We start from the raw sequence: 23055 nt of genomic DNA on the forward strand, positions 1-23055 counted from the left end.
ATAAATAAAAAATCTTATAATATTAGTCAATATGTCTTTTGGGAGAGGTTATGCATTTAATGTTACATAATTTTCGAGTAGTGGCCTATGCGTTACAGAAGGTCACACGATTATGGGAGGAGGTCGTCTGAAAAGGAGCTTTTAAAATACTTTTTCCTACTAGTGAACAGTTGGGGGTTCTTATTACTTGGATAGATCTCGAGTGGTGAATTTAAAGCATTTTGAAAGTATTGTCTCATGAATGAAATACCTCACTGGTCAGCATGATCAGAAGAAAATTAGTCCTGTCGGAAGGTGCCAACAATTGGATGTTCCAGTAATGTATTAACTGTCCCTCGTATTATTTTCAGATTCCTGCCACTCACTTAAGGCGCCTGTGACTGACTCCCTCCCCTCTCCCCTCTCTCCCCTCTCTCTCTCTCTCTCTCTCTCTCTCTCTCTCTCTCTCTCTCTCTCTCTCTCTCTCTCTCTCTCTCTCTCTCTCTCTCTCTCTCGCACACAATGTAAATTGTACATTATTTCGATTTGAAACAGATACAGGAACGTGTGTGAATGAATTGTCGCTGGGGACAGGCATCAATAATGTATAACAAAACACCATTCACAAGTACCATGTCACTTTAGACGATGTCGTTTTAACATCATCATGTCAACTACGGCAGTCCGAGCTCTTCAGTGTCTTGTTGGGACTCATCTTAGATTTTTAAAAGAGGGGTAATTAACAAGACTTTTTTTTCAGTTGAGTTGAGTCGCGTCGTATAGTGTGAACGGATTTCAGACACGACCGATTAGTCAGCGATCGTGGCCCACGACGCGACGCGACCGTCCAGTTGAGTCGCGTCGTATAATGTGATCTAGGCTTAAGAACCAATCTGATTGGATCTCTAATAAAATGTCAGGTGATAAAACCGCCGTTATACCGGTCGCAAATTTCCAGGTGCTGCCTACCTCACATGTATTCATACACGCAGATTTGTTTGTCAACAACAATGTCAGACGTCGGTCAAAACGTCGGCCACAACTATAACCCGTTTGGCACATGCTGGGGTAGAAAATCGGGAAATCATAAAAATTTCGGGGCATCGCAGTGTTCGCATAATACAATTTTTATTCCTAATATATGATATTGACGATACCGAAAAACACTCTGGTAATAACCTCTATATATAGAGATTATTACCAGAGTATACTCTTTATTCAAGAACTGGATTCATCCGTTTCTTCTTCTTTTTTCATGAATGTCGATGGAATTGTGTATTTTATTTATAGTATAATGTGGAAATTGTATCATTGCACATGCTTTAACCATTTTGGTTGCTAGTAACGTTGGTTAGTGTCGACAAGCAAGAACATCAACGTAATCACATTCTGTGTGGGAAGCCATGGCGTTCCATTAGGTTTGTCACGTTTTAGTGCATCTACCCAGAAACGGCGTCTAGTCTCATCTTTTTGAAATTTATAAAACAATCATTTTTTTAACATCATATTATGATCTATGCAGCCAAATGCAAAACATTTTGTAGGCATCTTGGCCGTTAACTGCTGTAAATGATTGACGAAAGTTGCCTCATTTCACCATCAAACCATAGGTAACTAAGAAAAAGCTTCACCGCATCACGTGATAAACAATGGCGGCCAGGGGTCGAAGTACCCGTATGTTCGGTTCCGAGAATAACAAAATGGTCAAGATTCACCTACTCACGCAAAATAAAATTATCAATACCAAATGTCCTGGCAGCTGTAGTGTTGGTAAGTATCCGCTGAACATAATGTTTCAGCTATATTCTAAATTAAAAATAGTTTGCTATAGCTTTCATCTGGTTTAGTTAGTAGTGTTAAGCATAAATGCTGAACATACATCGTACTATTTATATTTTATGCAGTTACTGTGGTGCTCCGCTGGTGGGGGAATTCCACCCAATTGATGTTTGGGTGATTTCCCTTTTCCGGGAAAACCGGCTGTGATTCTAGCGAACTTTTATGCCGGAAGTTATCGATTGGTAGAACACAAAAGAAAATGTCACGGGAGACAACTCTTTATTTCTTTGGTACATTTGTTTGTTTTAATTGGAGCACCAGCTTAAATGTATCGACATTGTCATTATAGGTTGGACTATACCAATTCAAATCCCATAGGCGACCATGTTAACGTTTGTGTTTAAAAACACTATATGCAATATATCAACCAAACTGTGACCCATAAATATCAGTACTACAACCCCTACCTCAAAGTATTAACTGCAGAAAATGGTACCTTTCATGGCTCATTTTCGGTATAACCAGATGTTTCTGCAACACCCCTAGTTTCGCACAAAATGTTAGTACTTTATTTTACAGGTACCCCATACATGTTCCAAGCACAAGGCTACTTGACACGGTGGTACTACATCAAATAAAATTGCATACATTTTTAGCCCAGATGAAACTAATTTTTTTTACAACCAACACACTCACATTTATAACCAATCACAGGACTTGTGATGTTAACTTCTCTATCAAAAGTTCGGTGCACCTCGAACTTCGACCCAGCCAGAAATTAATTGGTATAGTGCAACCTAATACCAATAATTAACTGATTAACAGTATATCTACAAATAATATGAACAGACCCCGTTGTATATGAACATAACTTAATATACATAATGTTTATTTATTTCAAATGTTTATTAATTTATTTTTGTTTTTCATATCAAATAAAATTACTATTTTTCCTTTCTCTGGAAATAAATAATCTAATATGTCTTGCTTTCTAGCAATAATGCATAAATGTGATTTGTTTTAATTTATAACCTCTGGTTGTTTTGAATGCTTGTTTTGTATGTTTGTAGTTGTTTGTTGGTTTTTTGTTGGGTTTGGGGTTGGGTTTTTTATTATTATTTTGTGCTTTTGGCAGGGGGTGGGAGGTGGAAAAACTCACCTTCTGCATCTGTATCCATGTACCGCACTCAACTTTTCCTTACCAATTTTTTTTTTTAATGCATCAACCCTGATACCTTTGTGGTGACATAAGCTAAGTGTACATACACACAAACTTAAAAAGTACAATATTTGTGACCAAAGTCTTAACTTACTTTAATTGAAAATAAAACAAGAAGCAAATGAATAATTTAAGGCATTTTTTAATTTTAAAACAAATTTATTTTTAAAACGTAAAAATATTACCTACACATTCAATTGTCATTTCTTTTAAAATAGTGTCACCCCAAAGGTTTCGGCCCAATTGTCAGCATTTCTAAAATAATGTTTGTTCTCAATAGGCCTTTCATGTAATTTTTATACATGAAACCACAACTGGTCATCAGTCAGGGTATGAAAACAAAAAGTTTTTTCCAACGACCAACAAGCTGAAGCTTGCATTCAAGAAGGCATACCCGGTACTTCTTCTACATGATATAGTGCCACCTCAACTAATAGAATCTTAATGTTGTTGTTGGGTGGGTTGTTTTTTTGGGTTTTTTTTTTTTGGGGGGGGGGGGGGGGTGGTTGGGGTTGGGTTTTTTTTAAATCCCACTGCCCCCTTTCCTTTTTGTCCTTCGATTTCCATCTCATTTCTTCCCGATCTGGCAACTCCTATCTTTCAACTTCTTTCGCTGTCCACCTCCACATCCCAGTCATTGTCCCTCCAACCGCGACATGTGCTTGTCTCTTGTGGCTATCTGTGCCACACACCTGCCATTCCCCATCAGCTTTTAGCTGTGGGCTCAGTCTGACCACTTCAGGGAGTGTTCAGTAGTTACTTCTGGCATTGTTAAAGAGGCACTTGTAACCACCTGCTATGCACCCCTACTACCGGCAGTCGTTAATTAGTGCCGTGGGTCAGACAAGCCAGGTGGGTGCAGGGAAATACACAGAGATTGGACCCGTGGAGGAAGTTGAGACAGTTAGGCAATGGTGCAGACAGCTCAGAAGACAGAGTCGGAGGAAACTGACAGAAAGGGTCGAAAACAGATTGAAATCGTGGGAGAAATTGGAAAGTTTTTAATGTTAAGATAATGAGAATGATAGGCAGAGGGTAATAGATGAGAAAGATAAATGAATGTGTGAGTCAGCTTTGACGGGATTTAAACCACTGTCGTCAGCTTGATTGTCCAGCAGCTTATCCACTAGACCACAGAGAAACTTGTGTTACCTGAAAGTAGTTACACCCATAGTTTCCCAATGGTATTGAAATGTAGTCGATCATCCTGGGGTCGCTATAAACCAAATAGATTATCAACCATTACATTAAAAAATAACCATTTCATTATCCATACAAAAATAAGTAAAACAATTTTTTCATATATATACACTGTTTGTTATATATAGACGTTGTCAAATTATATGAAAGTGAAATGTAATGTTTGCAAATATATAAAGTATTTGTAGGTGGTTGTATGAACATTTGATTTTAATAGTTAAATAATCGAGCACATCCTTGTTATCAATTAGATATGTATCCTTGTATGAATATACATTTTAACTCAACTAATGAACAATGTGATGATTCCATGGGTATGACAGTCCTTTCAGTTCTCAGGTGTTTAGTGCTGAGCTAAAATTCTCCCTCTTGCTTTGAATAACAATATGTGCAACTTATGCTACCATGTTCACTTTATAGTTCTAACCAATGTCCTGAACTACAAAACTCTATAATTTGTCACGGTATGTGTATGAGGCACCTACTGCAATTTTGAAATGTTTTGCCTACTGTAATTTTATACTACTTACTTTTGCTTAAAATACAAAAAACAGGAAATAATCCATTCAATCTACGACAATAATTTTTATTCATTGGTAACATAAAACCCTGCCATTTGCAATTCATATGCAAGTACAGCAATTGCAGTTGGTGCTGTCATTAAGTTTATATTATTAGATACAAGTAGCAATATTTGAAATCAGACATGTATACATAAACCTGTTTTTCAACATTATAGAGGTTATAAATATGTACAATATTAAAGGCTACTGGTAAGCTAAAGTTTCTGATTTAACCATCATTTACATTATGAACCGATCTTCGGTATATAAATCTTTAAAAGCCATTATTCATATATGACCCCAAAACTGTATAATATGAAAGATATTATCTCAGTAGTAGAGTACCTACCTCAAGTGTACTGGTGCACCCATATTTGTTTACCAATGTAATTTGTGATAGATATGGTTGTGCAGTTACGTCTAGGAAATACAATTTATGAATTCCATTCTACCAATTGTACAGAGCAACCTACATATACCGGGTACAGGTATATGGTAGATGTGACCAGTGGTATTGTGAAGTAATCTTTGCTGCAACAGCACTAAATACATCATATCTAACCCATGTACCAGATTCACAAAAACAAAGATATTATGTACACAGTAGGGTAAGCACTTCTTGCCGATCAGCATGCAATTCCAGTTCTGGACTGGAAACAGTGCATTTAATTTTAAAACATTCCTTAACTATGGTCCAAATGCAGTCGCGGATAGCCAATTTTGGGGTAAGTATTCAAACTTGGGTGCACACCATCTTTTAGCAATGTTAAAAGTAAACATTTGCTGCCTGTTCGAGTATGACAAAGGTTGCTATTAAATTTTAAAGGTACTGCGACCAAAATCACTGTTCAGGGGATCTTCAATTGCTTTGTTCAGTGAATCCCATGTGTTCCTTGATTTGTGAAATGAGATGCTGGATAACCTTTCGATGCATTCCAGTAAACAGCTGAGTGGCTCATATCTCATTATTGGGTAAAATTAGGAAACTACATAAACCATTTTCATCACGAAAAAAAAAAAAATCTGTTTAAGGGCAGATGAGGTGGGTATTGGGGTTGTATGGGGGTTCTCCGTGAAAATCAGTTGTTTGCCTATTGTTTTTGTCAGGCTCCCTATTTTCACGGACCAGACAAACTATAAATGATATAGCCATTTTCATCACGGCGAAAAATCCGTTTACGGGGCAGTTATGGGTGGGTATTGGGACAAGAGGTGCCCGAGAAAAATGGTCTTTGTCTAATTTCAGGCTCCATTTACAGACATAACTAAATGATGTGACATAAATCCCTATGTGTGGTTAATACCCTATTATAGGGTAGAGTTAGGAACTACATAGCCATTTTCATCACAAAAATTGGTTTAAGGGCAGTAGGGATGGGTTTTGGGGTTGTATGGGTCCCCGTGAAAATCAGTTGTTGCCTAATTCCAGGCTCCATTTACAGACAGAACTAAATGATGTGACATGAATCCCAGTAGATAGCCGATACCCTATAATAGGGTAGAGTTAGGAACTATACTGATGGAAATAAATAAATGAACGCATCAAATTGTAGACCAAATTTAATTCACAACTAGCGTAGTAATGTCTGTATTTCATACCATGTTGTAATGTGGGACTGAATGTCTGTAGTGTTGAATGTGCTGCCTATATATGTTCCCAGTCAACTTCGGACAATATGAATTGACTTTTGATGCAGTCATTATTTGTTGTTGCAATCTGTGTGATCCTTTATTTCTTTCCATCAATATATATAGCCATTTTCATCACGAAAATCCATTTAAGGGCAGATGGGTTGTATGGGTACCCGTGAAAATTAGATGTTGCCTATTTTTAGGCTCGATTTACAGACAGGAATTTATGTCATATCATTTAGTTATACGTGTGTCTGATACACTATTGTTGGATAGAGTTAGGAACTTTATAGCCATTTTCATCACACAAATACCCACTCCATCTGCCCTTAAACCGATTTTTCATGACGAAAATGGCTATGTAGTTTCTAACTCTACACTATAATAGGGTATTAGCCATGCATAGGGATTGATGCCACCTCATTTAGTTCTGTCTGTAAATGGAACCTGAAAATAGGCAACAACTTATTTTCACGGGTATCCATACAACCCCAATACCCACCCCATCTGCCCTTAAACCGATTTTCGTTACGAAAATGGCTATGTAGTTCCTAACTCTACACTATAATAGGGTATCAGCCATGCATAGGGATTGATGCCACCTCATTTAGTTCTGTCTGTAAATGGAGCCTGAAAATAGGCAACGACTAATTTTCACAGGGACCCATTCAACCCCAAAACCCACCCCATCTGCCCTTAAATTGTTTTTAATCATGAAACTGGCTAGATATAATAGAATTCCTAACTTTACCCTATAATTGGGTATCGGCCATACATAGGGATTTATGTCATACCATGAACTATGTGATGAAAAAGCCCAATATTAAAATAGGTTACACATTTCAGTTTCATAGTGATAGCTTCTAAATAACTTGAAACTTTCACTGAAGGGCTGAGCCTTTTGAAGTCAATTCTTAAGACTAGCTGTAACCCGAGTATGCCTCTATATCCAGTAAACTGAGGGGATCAATCTTTAGAAAAACAGAACCGGCTGGAAATTTGAAAAAAAAAAAAAAAAAAAAAAAAAATGTCCTAGCCACAGCGGGACTGAACATGTTAGTAGCTTTTAGTAGCTGTAGAAGACAATATGATGACTACATACAATTTAATTTAACAAAAACAACAATATGATATTAAGTATTAAACAGTGCAACGGACAAATTCTTTTAGCAAAAATATTAAAAATACGTAAAGTGAGAACAAATTATTTTTGCAGTTATTATTTTCTATCTATATATATTAATTTCATCCCAGCGAACAAAACCTGCATGGGAGCTAGCGAACAAAATGGCAGAGGTAACGGGGGTAAGAAGCCGGATGCGTATTAATACCTTAACTAATAATCATAGTTCAGAACTGTAATATATTAGTATTCACTGTATTGTGGAAGAAATAATTGTTTATTGCAAAACACTATAAATTTATTTATACAGAAAGAAAATAAAGTAAATTAAAGTGAGAACTATATTCTGGAAAGACCATACATCCGATAACCTCTTATTGGTCGCTGGCTTCACAGCGGCTAGAAAAGTTCGCTAGTTTTATTTCAGTGGCAAAATACGAACGCCATAGATTTAAGATACGACAGATTTTCAAAGGTATATGACATTTGATGGTATTTAACTTCTTTTGGAAGGACTTTCCTTTGGCACTAACCCTAACCCTAACCCTAACTATTTATGATAAGTATTAACATTTTATAATTTTCTTTATACATGACAGTGCCAAAAGAAAGTCCTACATGTACCCTTCTTTTTAATCAAATGAAAATATTTTGTTGTTGTTGTTTTTTTAATATTAACTAGGTACAACCTAAAATTGAGTGCAAATTATGGTTGCTAGTCACTTCGTACAATGGTCATTTCGTACCATAGTCATTTCGTACCTAATTTGGTCATTTCGTACCATTGCAAAAAGTCATTTCGTACCTTGGTCATTTCGTACCCTGGTCATTTCGTACCCTGGTCATTTCGTACCATTGCAAAAAGTCATTTCGTACCTTGGTCATTTCGTACCATAACTGAAACCATATCGTACCATGGCATAACAATCACAATTAAGGGATATTTTATCAGCAAAAGACTAAAAGTTATTGCCACAAATAAGATGCAAATAAGTAAATAAGTAATATTCGGCCATTTCATCTGGTAACTGAAAAACATGTTCATATATATTTATTAATATTAGCATTGGTCAACTAGATTATTGCCGACTTATTACAGTAGAAACACTGTTTCCCTTTGTAGACATATTTTTCCATACAAGTGTGCAAGTAATCCGTCTCTAAGTTCTTTTCTCTTGTTTGATGAAAATTGTATTCAAAACTATACGGATTATATTGGACCTGAAATGTATTCATCTTACCTGCTTTAAGGGCTATGTATGTTTAATGGGTTACTTTGAACATATAAGCAGAGCAATGAGGACCACGTGTTATTTTAAGAACAATGAACAACAGATGATACCATTTCGCAATTTAACAATGGAACTGTCATCACACATTCTCTGCCAGTTGGTCTCTGTACAAACGCAAACAAATCACCTACGTTAATTGATACCTCTTCTGTTAATTAAGAGATCTGATTTTAACCAATGATATAGCCGTTGTACTTTAACAACATATATTTGTGTAGTCCAATGAAAAAATTATCCTTCTGATACTGATCCTAAAAAAGGGATGTATGCAGCATGTATTTCACACTGGTATCCTAACACACAAATGTAATTACTGGACATTGGACATTTATTCCTTGCGTCATGACTGACCACTGTTTAGAGTGCGGCCGTTTTGTTCGTCCAAGACAAGAAGCTCTGCAATGTGACGGTTGTTATAGATGGCAACATCGATTATACGGTACTGGTAAGTATACATATTTACATGGTTCTTTTTGTTATTATTTCTCTATCTCAAACTACTTTACGATGAATTTAATGTGTATGAAGAGTAATTTTTACCATTTTATTTTATTTTATAAATGAAGAAAGGGGCAAGTCCGCGCTAAAGTGGACATGGAGTGAAAAAATCATGTTATTCCTCATATATTAAGATTGTTTTTAATGTAAAATATTATAACTGCCATTTTGTTATTCGCCAATTATTATTATTATTATTACTAGGAATTTCCCAAGAACTTTACCGTGCAACAAATAGAGGTACCGGACTGGACACTTGGCACTGCATAGGTTGTAAAACGCCAAATACTACAGGATGCACAAACAGTTTCGCGTCCAACTCTGTGATCGACTGTTCAGTGGTCGATGCCGAGCCTATAGTTGAGAGCACTCGTGTCGATGCTAACAATACGTAAGTGTACATAACACATTTCTTTATATTATTATCTATACAGTACTTATATGAATATTTAGTACCTAAATAGTTAGAATTCTTTTTCTCCTCCTTATATTTCCAGCACATATTTGCAAATTATTATATACTGTTTCAGAACTGTACCTGCCCTGAATGAAATATCTGATGCAGAACATGAGATCAGTACGGAGTGTGAAGATATCCCACAGAATAAATCTTCCTTCGAGATATCGCAAAGGTCATTTGTTATCCCCGAAGTACACTTAGAAGAGTGAGTATCATTTAAATTGTACATATATCACGATTTCTCTTACGTCATGCATATCATATTATTATATCATTATACTATATATGTGGCATGTGCAATACATATAATACAACATTTGTCAAAACAATTTTTTATCTGTGTTCAGTAGATCAATCGAGGATCAACATCCGCAAGAAGCATCTGACGATGATGATGACAATGTTGGATTTCACGTAGAAGAAAAAGGAAGTACACGACAACGACGGAAACTGGCAGATACCAGAGGGTATACCTATACAGTCAAGGTACAGGCCTTTCCCCAGGATTGTTTTAAGGCGCTTACATATTTAGCATCATTATAACACAAAAATCAAGCCAAAAGAAGTGGGGTAGTGAGTTGAAAAGAGTTAAGTGTTTGCCTTCAATCCATCAAATTATGTTGGGGTTGTTTTTGTGTGTGTGTGTGGGGTGTGTGGGGGGGGGGAAACTTTTTTCTAAAAACCCCATCAATTCCCCACCCCCAACAACTTCATAATTTGCGTCATGTTGTTGTTGTTGATTTCAGCGTCGTGTTAAATGCTTGTTGTGATTTCTGCTTGTAAAATACCTAAGCTAAGAATGCTGACTTCACAGTATATTCCATTTATAAAAAAAACTACCAAAAAAACCCCAAAACGTTAATAAAATAAAATTTTACTTTTTAAAAAAAATCCAGCTAACTTATTAAATGTCATCTCACAGTTTAACAAATATATATCTAGCATTATCTAACAAATATGATTATTGTAAACTAATTCAGTGTACGTTTAACTGCAATTTGTATAAATACTACATGTACATTTCCCGCGATCGCGATCTCAGTGCATGCTCTCGAGCATAGGTACAAAATTAACAAAGACAAAGGAAATAACGAAACTGCAGTTAGGTATTCATTGATGCAAACAACTATTGTTTTTCTACACATTTACATCAGGATTTACTCAGCTGACTCTGAAGCGTGACTAATATTACGCCGAGAGCTTTCCTCAGTTCAGCCAACGAAAGTTCTTCCTAACGTTCGCGAACTACTTGATTGGTGTCCGTCGTGTCCATTTGGTTTAACGTGAAGCGCACAAAACAGTGTAGCGAACGTTTTGTTTCCGCTCGGTCTGGCTGAACTCAGCCCTTGGGATAGCCGACATGTCGTTCGGCCCTGAACTGGCATGTGTATTCAAATTGACATGCATTGTCGGTTTGTTTTTATTACTTTGGTTCAAAGACTTTACAAAATTAAAATAGCAAGTTACATATCTTCCAGACGTTGAATCGCCGTCACATTGCTGTCAAACATGTCGAATGCATGCCGTTAAAATTAATAACCTTGATTATTAAAATTAGCAAACATCATAAGGCATACGCTGTATTCTGGATAACACCGTTTCTCGTTACCGGTTGCGAGATCGCTATTATGCTAATTGAATATTTGGTATTATTATGTTTGAGGTGTCAAATAGATTATGTAACCGTTCACATCAGAAGATAGAAAATGGCTCAGCCAAAATTTTAGCCACTTGCAAATTTTATTAGGCATTTTTTTTGTCGATCCGTGACCGTTCATTTTAGCAAATAACAACGTAGCTACGGTTTCGATATGGTAAATATATACCAGGATTAATGGTGACATGTTTTACTCAAGAATTCCACCTTCAAAGATGTTTATTCAATTAATAGGTATTTTCTTTGATTTGTCTTGATGCGTAATTCCCAAGCATACAGACATTATTACAACAAGCAGTTATCTGGCGAATTAGTAGTAGCCGATCACCTGTACCACGTGACCAGCACAAGCCCGCCGACAATTAAAACGGTGCGATCAATGGACCTCAAAGTGAACATCTAAAGAATTGCAGAGATACCAAATGGAAGTGTGATAATGTGTGGTGAATGACGTTACGGATCATAGCTCCATTGTTTTGTATACATGTTACAAATTAAGCCGACACGGTCCTGCAGTTAAGGCGCTTACCAGACATGAAGGCGCTTACTTGGCTGGCTAAGGTAGCACGGGCCGTGTCGGCTTATCGCTCTAGGGAAACCCCTGAGGTATTTAGAATTTATACATAATTTACATATTTAACAATCTTAAAATATTTAGAAGTATTAATATTGTTTATTTTTATATTTTTTTAATATTAGCATATCTTTCTGGATGACACATTTAATTTAGGCGTTGTTCATTTCAGCGTGTGCGGAAGAACGGTGTTGTGGACTGGTGGTGTTCAGTTCGGACAAAAACATTGAGATGTCCCACGACTGTTATTGAACGTGAATCAGAATTCACGTTGGGGAAAATGGTCCACAAATCATGATTCGAAACCCGGGGCTATTCTTAGCCTAAAGATTGTGACACAGGTAATGTATAAAATTATATATACGGTATATATATATATATATATATATATAAATGATACAGTATAAATAAAATATACACATTAATTTGCCTAGATAAACCCAGCTAATCATACAAGTCTTGCTTTGATTTACAATAATTTAATTTATTTTTATTTAGGTGAAAGACATAGCAGTGAAGGAAATCTTCATGCCTTCATCAGACATTGTACAGAGAGCTCTGGTTGAGCATGCTGACAGCACAGCACCATCCGGCAGCCGTCAGCAAGTTGCTCTCCTCCAAAGATTAACCAACCGCCATAGAGAAAAAATGAGACCGAAAGAGCCAGTTGATTTAGACTTCGAGGTAAGGTCGTTCATTCCACTTTCCAAACAAATGTGATTTAATTGCAACCATCTTACATAATGCATTATTCACATAAGTAACCTATGCATACATGCAATTATTGCTGTTGATTGTGTTACTTTACTATTCTAGGTCAACTACGACTATTTACCGGCGAACTTTGTGCGAAAGGACATTTCAGTTGATGGTAGTCGGCACATAATATGTGCGACAGATCATCAATTGGATGTTCTTTCGCGGGCAAAGGTTTGGTATCTGGATGGAACTTTCAAAATCGCCAGACGTCCTTTCGTACACATGTTCTCGATTCACTCCTTTCTACGTACTGGGGAACATACCAAGCAGGTACCACTCCTCTTTTGTATGATGTCATCCAGGAAGAAAAAAAGACTATAAAAAGGTAATTGATGGAAACGATGAAGTGTTAAAATATTATAGTTTAAATGTATGTGTAGGTATTACATTTATGTATATATGTGTATATATGTATTTATAAATATGTATTTTTAAATATGTATTTTATAATGTATTCTCTTGCACTACACTATATTGTGTAAAAACGGTATGTGTTTTTATTTAGCTGTAAAATTCTAGTTTAATAAATATTGATTTGTATTACTTTCAGGTTCTTAAAAAGGTCATTCGCCTTTTGCCATCTCAGCCTGCTGTGAAAGAGTTTGTTATTGATTTTGAGAGAGGAATGTGGCAGTCCATCCGTGGATTGTTCCCCAATGCGCAAATAAAAGGATGCACATTCCATTGGGGACAGGCTGTTTGGAGACACGTCCAGTCTCTCGGGCTTCAGGTAAGCGGACTCATAGTTTTAAATCGGGAAAAACACTTACTCTCATTACCTACAAATAATGTTAGCAGCATAATTTAATGAAATATATTTTTTTATAATTTTGTTTAACATGAATATATTTATAATATTGTTTGTGTAAACTTCACTGATTTGTATTACTTTCAGGTTCTTAAAAAGGTTATTTGCCTCTGATTTAATAGATTTATATTTATCTCATATTTTAAATTTTCAGATTCAATACAGGAACAGGGATGCAATATATAAATTTATCCGAAAATTGATGGCCCTCTGTTTCCTACCACATGAACACATCAAGCCAGCGTTCGACCGCATGCAAGCCTGTTTGGATGATGAGACATCGCCCAAGTTGCTCGAACTGATGGAATACATGGGCGCCACATGGATTGACAACACCATCTGGCCGTGCAAGTCGTGGAGAGTTCATGAGACCGACTCGTACAAACAATGATGTGTAGAGGGATGGCACAATAGGTATGACACTGTATTAAATTTTTTAATTATTAAATAGTATTTGTCTTTTATTTCTTTTAGAATCAATCCAGGTAAACTGCCAAGTAATAATGATGATTTTGATATATATTTTTTCAATTTGCCATGTCGGTGTTGGAAGGTGTGAATACTTATATTCAGTTTATTATATTTCAGGATCAACAGCCGTGCAGGGAGTGGGAACCTGGGAATATACATGCTGATTCCCATCCTGTACCAGGAAGTAGACTTACTGCCACTCCAGAGGAAATTGGTTTCAGAAGGGAAACTAATAAAAAAAATGCAAAAACGAAACAGCCGGCAAGCCCAGCAGAAGCTTTTTCTCCACTGGGAGAAATATGTGAATGGGGACATGGCTGTTGGCCGTCTGCTGAAGATATGTTCTGGTCATGTCCATGTAGCTGACAACTGAAAAAAAAAGCAACTAGAATATTACAAATATTGTGTGTTTTTTCGATAGTTTCATTGGCTGTTTAAAATAAAATCATAAAATGTTTGTAACTACGATATATATATTTATCCTTTATCCTAATAAACTCGTGACAAATCCTCTGTCCTGTAATATTTATTTTGATGTGTGTGTTTCAGTACCCCAGTCATTTGTTTCTGGATCATATATTATTATGTTTCATATAAAAATTATTATATTATAAAATTGTAACTCGCATTAGTCGTAACCCAATAATTTTTGGTTATGCTATTGCAAGCTGTAACGAAGTCTGACTGCATACATGTATAACTTGTTTTTTTTTCATTATGCGAAATTTTAACTTGTCCAAAGTTTGAAAAGAAGACCTAATAAATAAGTAATATTTTGTTGGTCCATTATGTTGTTTTGTTGTTTTTGACTAATTATTTGGTGCCATTTCACACAAAATCGAAGTTGGCAGTTAGTAGTAAATATTATATACGGCTCTTGTCAGGTAAAATGGAAATAACAGTTGACAGGTATTATGGGTATCAATAATGATATGCTGCACAATAAGTTGAATAACGTGTTCTGAATTTCTTACTGTCCAAAAAAAGTTTTAAAAAACCAACAAAAAACCCCCACTGCTTTTATGCTATAGTCGATTCGTTTGCTATATATATACTGGTATGAAATGACTAGGGTACGAAATGACTTTTCACAATGGTACGAAATGACCAGGGTACGAAATGACTTTTTGCAATGGTACGAAATGACCAGGGTACGAAATTACCAGGCAGCATGGTACGAAATGGATGGTACGATGTGACTTGGGTATGAAGTGACTGATTCCAAATTATCATGGATGAACCAGTTTCGGTGAGCATAAACATTCGCCTTCAATTTCAATGTTAACAGACAACATTTTAGGAAAATGAATATATAACAATTCTGATGTGTTACAATCGTGTTATAAGTTGAGCAAATGAATAGTTATAATGGTAAAATTGTTTGATGCATTCTGACTTTTAATTTTAAACATTTTTATATCCAGAAAGATATTTATGTTAAAACCTAAGCTAAGGACCATATATTTTGGCAAGTATCTGATTTGAGAGTTTTGCCAGCAGACACCGTGACATTCATGTGACTTCAACAACTAAATAGCAGTACAACTGATAACAGACAAAAATAGTTTTTAAAATTAAGTTTGCCTTCAAATTACAGAAAAAAAGGTATTAAGAAATGTGCCATGTAACATGTTTATGAGTGGGTTACCGTTAAGTTCCAGCTTGCTTTTTTCGCTTGTTTTAACCTTTCTTTTACAAACATTTCTGTGAATGTGACAGACATTTTGTTTACTTTTCTAATGCAAAAGTCAACAACGTTAGAAATCTTCAAATGCATGTACTGTTGCGTATAAATGACGCAAATGAAAAAGGTCCATGGACAATAAATGTATTTGTTATCATCCTAAGCCTAAGCCTAAGGTGACAACAGCATTCCCAGGCATCGAAATAAGCATTGTGTCTGGTAACCCATTTACTGGTTACCACAAAATATAGCCTGGTAACCTATAGGTTACCACAACTATATGAAAGGTAGAATTGAATTCCTGTTATCGGTACGACTAACGAAATCTGGAAGTAAATTTATGTAGTGGGTGCTGCTTAAACGTGGTTTGCCGAAATTGCTTTGCAATTGCACAAGTGCGCACAAACATCGGTGCAACTTGTATCTGAATTTTTTATGTTTTACAGGAGACGAAAAAAACTGTTTTGGTACAAGCTGATTCAGTGTAACAAATGGTTCTTAAGATCAATCACTTTATGAATAAAGTCATTTTAAACTGATGAATAGTATTTATCAATAACTGAATCTGAATTACAGAAATGTCATTTATGAGTATTTCACTGTGAAAATCTGAATTAAACTTTACTTACTATAGTTTTTCATATTAATAATTTCTTCATTTAGTATGACCAGTAGACCTACATGGTTTTTCAAATTACCCTGATACTTAAATCTAGCCATGTAAGGTGTATCATATTATAAACACTGCCAGTCTCAGTTGTGTCCTGGGCCCTGTTCCACAACACAATCTTGGTGTTAAGATCACCTTAGGTGAATAACTATATTATGTACTTGAGGTGATCTTAACGCTAAGATCGCTTCATGGAATGAGGCCCTGAATCAGTTAGCGTACTTGCCATGTGTACTTGTACTCGGTTTTAACTGTTAAGCCATGCACATGGCCAGGTGCCCTTTGCTGGACCAGAAATTCCTCATTAAAATTAATAAAATAAACATGTCTTGCCCAATCAGTCAGGGACCAACAGCATAAAGGTTGTTCAGTTTATCTGACTGTTAATCTGCTGTTGGTAAAAAAAAACCTGAACGTGACCTGCAGGTACATACATGTATATAGGACATTGTGTAGGGGCGGGTGCCTAGACTGTGGTAAGCAATGTTTAGAGAACACTTCTCCAGACAATATTTTGTTTTTAAATTGCTTAAATCAGGAGCAGTTCAACAAAGCCTCCTCACCACCCCCACCCCACACACTTTCTTGACAAGGCTGCAACATGTAAGGGTCAAATTTTAAAACTGTATTTTCCAGAAATGACGATTTGTCATGTTCATTAGTACTGTCTGTTACATTCAAGAATGTGGCACAATAATGAATTTATTTTGAAAAGTTACCAAAGAAAACATTTTCACTAGCGATTGCTTAACAGATGGTTACAGTAAATGTCTTTGTGAAACTGGCCCCGGGTCACCAATAGATTAGGTGTGTCAACGTTTTGATAAACCTTGTATATTAGATCTTAAAAGTTACATGGTAGGTTTCCTATAGGGTATATAATGTGTATACAAATTGTTCATTGTCCATTTAACTAACAAGAATATTCATCAATGGTTTTGAAAATGTGTCTTTTAAGAGATATTATCCACAAATATTTTCAAAGTAATACATTTCGTTTTAGCTGAACATACTTGTCTCATGGAATAAACTAAAATGTTTACAATCTGGGACATGATTCATAGGTTCAACATTTACTTCATCCCAAGGTTATTAGGATTCATGTGAAATGAAGCCTATAGGTTTAAAAACAGGAACATTTGCTGCATTTAAGACTATTGGCATGAAATCGAATACTATTTTAATAGAAATGTTCCCTGGGCTTACAAATGACATCTTATTTACTGTGTAACTGGAGGAAATTATATAACAAGATATTTTAAAAGAACTTTAAATAAAGATGCATCATCATGTTTTCTCTCTTTACATAACAATAACGATGAAATAAAATAAAATAAACAAATAAACCTACATATTAATCGATACCATACATCATTTTTGCGTAGATAATAACTTGATATTGTGAAACCTGTGCAGTGGCTTCCCAAAGAATCCTTTACCTAAAAACTGAAATTTTACATGAAGTAAACATCAGCTATCCATTAAAATAACCCAGTTATATCTATAGGCATCGGGTGTATCTCCTCCCCTTTCCTCAACTATGAAACCGCTAGATGTCTAGAATATATATTTGGCACTGCCCTTCATCATTTAAAATTAAAATTAATAACTGTTCCTCCTGTCCTACATAATGGTATTGAAACATGTGTTGCCTTGTCATTGAATGATATTGCAGGTATGTTGTCTGCTGCAATCCTAACTTGGACTTTTCCCCTTTATTATTTGTCCATGTATAGATACATTTTTTTTCAGCTTCTTAATGCAAGTCCCAGACTTAATTTTAGATAAACCTTTATTTTCTCCAAGATGGTATTTTTTTTTGTATTTAAGCTTGGACCTTAAATACGGAAATACCGTTACCTGGTGGGCCTACACTTCTTTTCTGGTATGATAGCTTTTCCTTGACCACCAGTTGAATACATAATATGTACATATATACAATATAGACACTTTGGTCACTAAAAATTTACTTTTACCCGATAGAAAAGGTTGAAATATGATGAGGATAAAAATAATCAGTTGGTAGATACAAGGTTTTCATAACAGATAAACAGTGGTTTTCAAATACATGTACGTGTTTTACTTGTTTGACATTTTCCATACTTTCCATTGCCTGGACATGTACATGTACACGGTTTTGACAACAAAAAGACAACAGATTTCTGCTTCTGAAAGAATAAAAAAGTGAAAATCGCCCAAAACTGCACATACAAGGTTTACTTAGGTCAGCGACGTATTACTGCTTGCAATTGCACATCGATGCAATTCCTTACCAGAAAATGAAACGCGGAAGTCCGGAATGCATTGCCTGGTTTACATTCGGAAAGGAAACTACCGTTGTTGAAGTTTTTGTTCTTGACTTTTCTTACATGTGGTGACCTCCCGGTAACCTGAACGACCGTTCTCGACTTATTTCGATGCCTGCATTCCATAACACTAGCACATGAAGCCATTCAGTTCACCATGTCACCATATAATACGGCCCCTGCAGCTAAGGCATTGATTGTGTCATGTGTCCACTAGCTTGAGTCACTACAACATATCAATAAGTGGAGGGCTAGAGGTGATTCGAGCTAATACACACAGTCCTCTCTAGCCCTCCACTACAACATATCAATAAGGGGAGGGCTAGAGGTGATTCGAGCTACTCTCCACACACTTTCCTTTATGTCACCACAAGAAAATTCAGTTTGGCTTCATTTCACATATAGGGACATCAGGTTTCTTTGTCTGGCGTTGGTACTAGTTTATATACATGTATGTAGGTTTAATAGCATAGTTTGTCTCGAGAATAATGAAACTAAAGGTTTGTGGCATCAGATTTAGGAAAAATATCGTATTTTAGACCGAGTATAGTGATAGATATAAGAAAAATACCACTTATTTGTCCAATAGACAATTCAGGGATTTATCCTGGACTATTTGCCAGGGTTCCATGTCTGATTGGATTTGGAAAAAAATTAAATTCGTAAATCATACTTGGGAATATGTTTTCAGGCCACTGAATGATGCGGTTTGGGGATCCTTGTTCTGTTAATGGTGCATAAACGGACATTTTCAAACACTTTCCCATTAGTAGCAAGGGATCTTTTATTTGCACCATCCCATAGACAGGGTAGCACATACAACAGGCTTTGATATACCAGTCGTGGTGCACTGGTTGGAACAAGAAATAACCCAATGGGCACACCGACAGAGATCAATCTCAGACTGACCGTGTATCAGGCAAGCACTTTACCACTGGGCTATGTCCTGCCCCACCAAATATACATACATACATATATAGATACGTGTTGGTCTTTATTAAGACCATTGGTTCAAAATCATCTGTTATCGGATGTGTTTTATGGATGACAAACGGATGCAATAATCAGACCGTTTATGATGTATATGTGTCACAAGCTTTAAAAGACCGATTTATGCTTCAGCAAAGTGTATTTTCACTCCAGCAATCTGCTTTTACCTTGGCATAAATTTGTTTTTTTAATGTAATTTTCTGAATTTTTAAAAATTATTTCATTCTGGTGAGGTGCACAGAAGAAAATTATTCTCAAAATATGTTAGCTTAATTTTGTAGGTATTGAAATAAGAAATATGTAATATCACGTTAGTTACTGTTACTCATAGTTCAGTTCAATTTGTGGTCAATTAATATTTTTAATTACAAAACAAAAATTCAATAAGTTTTACTAAATAAACTGATATTTAATTGAAGCTCTACTGACACCATGCTCAAATGAATTTTGAACTTTGAGTAACTAAGTTACATGGCGTCACATAAGTTACACATTTGTTCTTTCAGTTTCTACAAAAGTTGTCATATTATGTGAATAATTTTCTATTGTGCACTTCAACACAATTAACTTATTTAAGAAATATATTGGCTGTAATAAATTTTGTACCTTAGTAAAAAATAATAATGATAATTTGTACCATTTGTGTCATGTAAGTTACATATTTTAGACTGGTCTCAAAAGTACAGCAGTTATATGTATGCATCATCATGTTACGATTTTAACAACTCGTTCATGATTAATCAACAAAAGGATATTTTTCTGTTCTATAAAAAATAAAAACATAAATAGTTTTGATAAAAAAAAAAAGAAGGAATTTTGGTGAAAATTGGCGTATTTTTGGTGACGAATTACACCGTTTTTTCATGCCTATTGTCGCAAAGGCTGTCTGTTACGCACCTAAAAGATGCCTTTTTAGGAAAGATTACTTCCTAAAAATACCAATATTATTAACTATATAAAATATTTTGTCATGTTTGTATACAGTACACGAACCAACCAAAGTGGCAATATCGGCGGGTCGGCTCGGTGGTCGGTTCGGCGGTCTTGGGGGGAAAAAAATGTTTCAAAAAATTCGGCGATCGGCGAATCGGCAATTTGGTAAAACTTTTATTTCAACAAGAATTATGTTTGCACTTCATCCAACACGTAGAACTGTTCATTATTTTTATATTGACCATGTTTACATGCACATTGTTATTAACAGCTTCATGTCATAAATGAGAAATACCAATTTTTTAAAATAAATAAATTGTGAAACTGACTCACGTGCAACTTGCGTCAGCTGTGGAAGAATTCATTATATATGATGGGGATCAGTTTGATCAGTTTGACTTTTCGATGTGCCACCGATCTGAAAAAAAAAGTGGGGAGGGGATGGGGTGGTTTGAGGGACGGATGTTTAAAACCAAATTGGCTATCAGACTTATTTTGTTCCACACCAGTAACAACTTGCTGCGATTCTGCAAATTCACACAGGTCACTTTGCTGTGAATCTGTGACCTCTTTATCTGTCAGCTGCCGATATGTTATAAATTTAATTTTAAAAAACAAACAAACAAAAAACAACCTTTTATGCCGGTGCATTGACATATTTTTTAAAAGCAGAATTATTAAATTATTATTCTAAAACTTATGATATTAATATATTCCGATTGGCAACTTAACTCTATACTGACTATAATAAATTTTAAAACCAAACACATGATGTAATTTAACTGACCGACAACCCTTGTAGATTGTTGAAAAAGGAAAACTATTAGTAGTAATAAAGGAAAAGGAGCGTCACTGCATGTGTCGGGGGGGGTGGGGGGGGGGGTGGGTGGGTGTATTACGTTTTCGAGAGAAAAAGTGAAATCGACAAATGAATGTGCATGTGGCTTGCCTACATGACATCTGTCACAAGTGGCTAACAAAAACTTCATTTTATTTGTATTATTATTACATGTATTATTTAGGGTGTTTTTTAAAATGTTTCTTTTTTTTCTTCTGTTTTTGCTAATGCAGGCGCGTATGAAATAATGTTAGCAGGGGAGGGGGTCTAGACTGGCGAGCTACGTTTATATGGGGGGGGGGGGTAGGTTACAAAACAATGTACACAGGCGCATGTGCAGAAAATTGAGTACAGGTGTCTAGACTGGTGAAAGATGTTTTTAGGGAATGTCGCCCTGTGCACACGCACCTGCAATACCATTATGTTTGCGACTGAATTTACCAACGGACCAAATGAGCACGGGTCTACAAGCTGCATTGTTAAAGGGACATTCCTGAGTTTGTTGCATTGTAAGATGTTTCCGACTAATAAAATATTTCTACGATTAAACTTACATATGAAATATATTTTCTTGTTTAGAATATTAGTTTCTGTATATTCAATGTGTTTCTGGTCGTCTTAATATTTGTAAGAAGCCCATACTGGATTTTGTCTTCCAATAATTTCGTACGTACGAAAAAATACTTTTTAGGAAATAAAATGAAATTTATCCTAGTAAAAATATTAGAACGATCAGAAACATGTTTAATATACAGCCACTAACATTTTATGCAGAAAAATATATTTAATATTTACAATGGTTAAAAAGGCTCAGTTAGTCAACAACATATTAAAAGTTGCAGCAAACTCAGGAATGTCCCTTTAATAGATTTCCAAAAAGGAACTTGGGTACAGGTTTTATTTGAGGCTGTTTTTATTGTGGATATATTCCCTCTAGCCCCCATTTACATTTTCTTCACTATATGTACCAATATTGTTATACATGTATGTTTACCACCGATTTGACAAATGATCGTTAGTCGTTTCGTCTGCGAAGTGCTTTGTCAATATAAAAATGTGTTTGGAGTGATTTTCGATAGGAACTTGGGTACGAAGGCATGTGTTAACAATATCCGGGTGTGGGGTTTTGGAGCACAATGTCTAATGAAGGGGGTTCAGTCTCTAGTAGGGGAGGGGACATAAGCCAATTTTTAAACATCTTTATATATATATATATATATAAGACAAAAAATAAAAAAAATATAAAAAAACCCCACCAAAAAACCCTGTACATATTCATCCACAAGTGGGAGGGGTGTGTACTACACGTGCCTGGAAGAGGTTTTATATGGGGATGTTGTTGCTGCAAATATGTTATATCTAACCCCATTTACCTTTTCACTAGCTGTACCAATATCATTCTGTTTACCGTCGCTGGTTGTTTGTGTGGTGATTTGTCAATATGAGAGTTGGCGTGATTTCCAAAAGGAACTTCGGTAGAAGTTGTATCTGGGGCTGTTGTTGTTATTGTTGCAAGAATATTCTCTCTAGCCACCATTTACCCTTTCTCCTCTAGCTGTACCAATATCATGTTTACTGCCGTTTGTCCAACGATCCGAACCATTGTTTCGTCTGCGAGCT

General features: G+C 35.7%; 1 protein-coding gene and 1 long non-coding RNA gene across 2 annotated transcripts in view; both read left to right on the forward strand.

Annotated features, from left to right (window-relative positions):
- The window catches only part of LOC121387437 (caspase-8-like), a 109971-nt gene that overhangs the window by 68558 nt on the left and 18358 nt on the right, over window positions 1-23055 (forward strand). The window lies entirely within an intron of this gene.
- Window positions 13363-14714, forward strand: LOC121387439. Its single transcript, XR_005959819.1, has 3 exons — window positions 13363-13465; window positions 13698-13957; window positions 14132-14714. It is a non-coding gene; the product is annotated as an uncharacterized LOC121387439 (long non-coding RNA).

Source organism: Gigantopelta aegis, chromosome 13 (genome assembly GCF_016097555.1).
Source record: "Gigantopelta aegis isolate Gae_Host chromosome 13, Gae_host_genome, whole genome shotgun sequence".
Classification (NCBI taxonomy): Eukaryota; Metazoa; Mollusca; class Gastropoda; order Neomphalida; family Peltospiridae; genus Gigantopelta; species Gigantopelta aegis.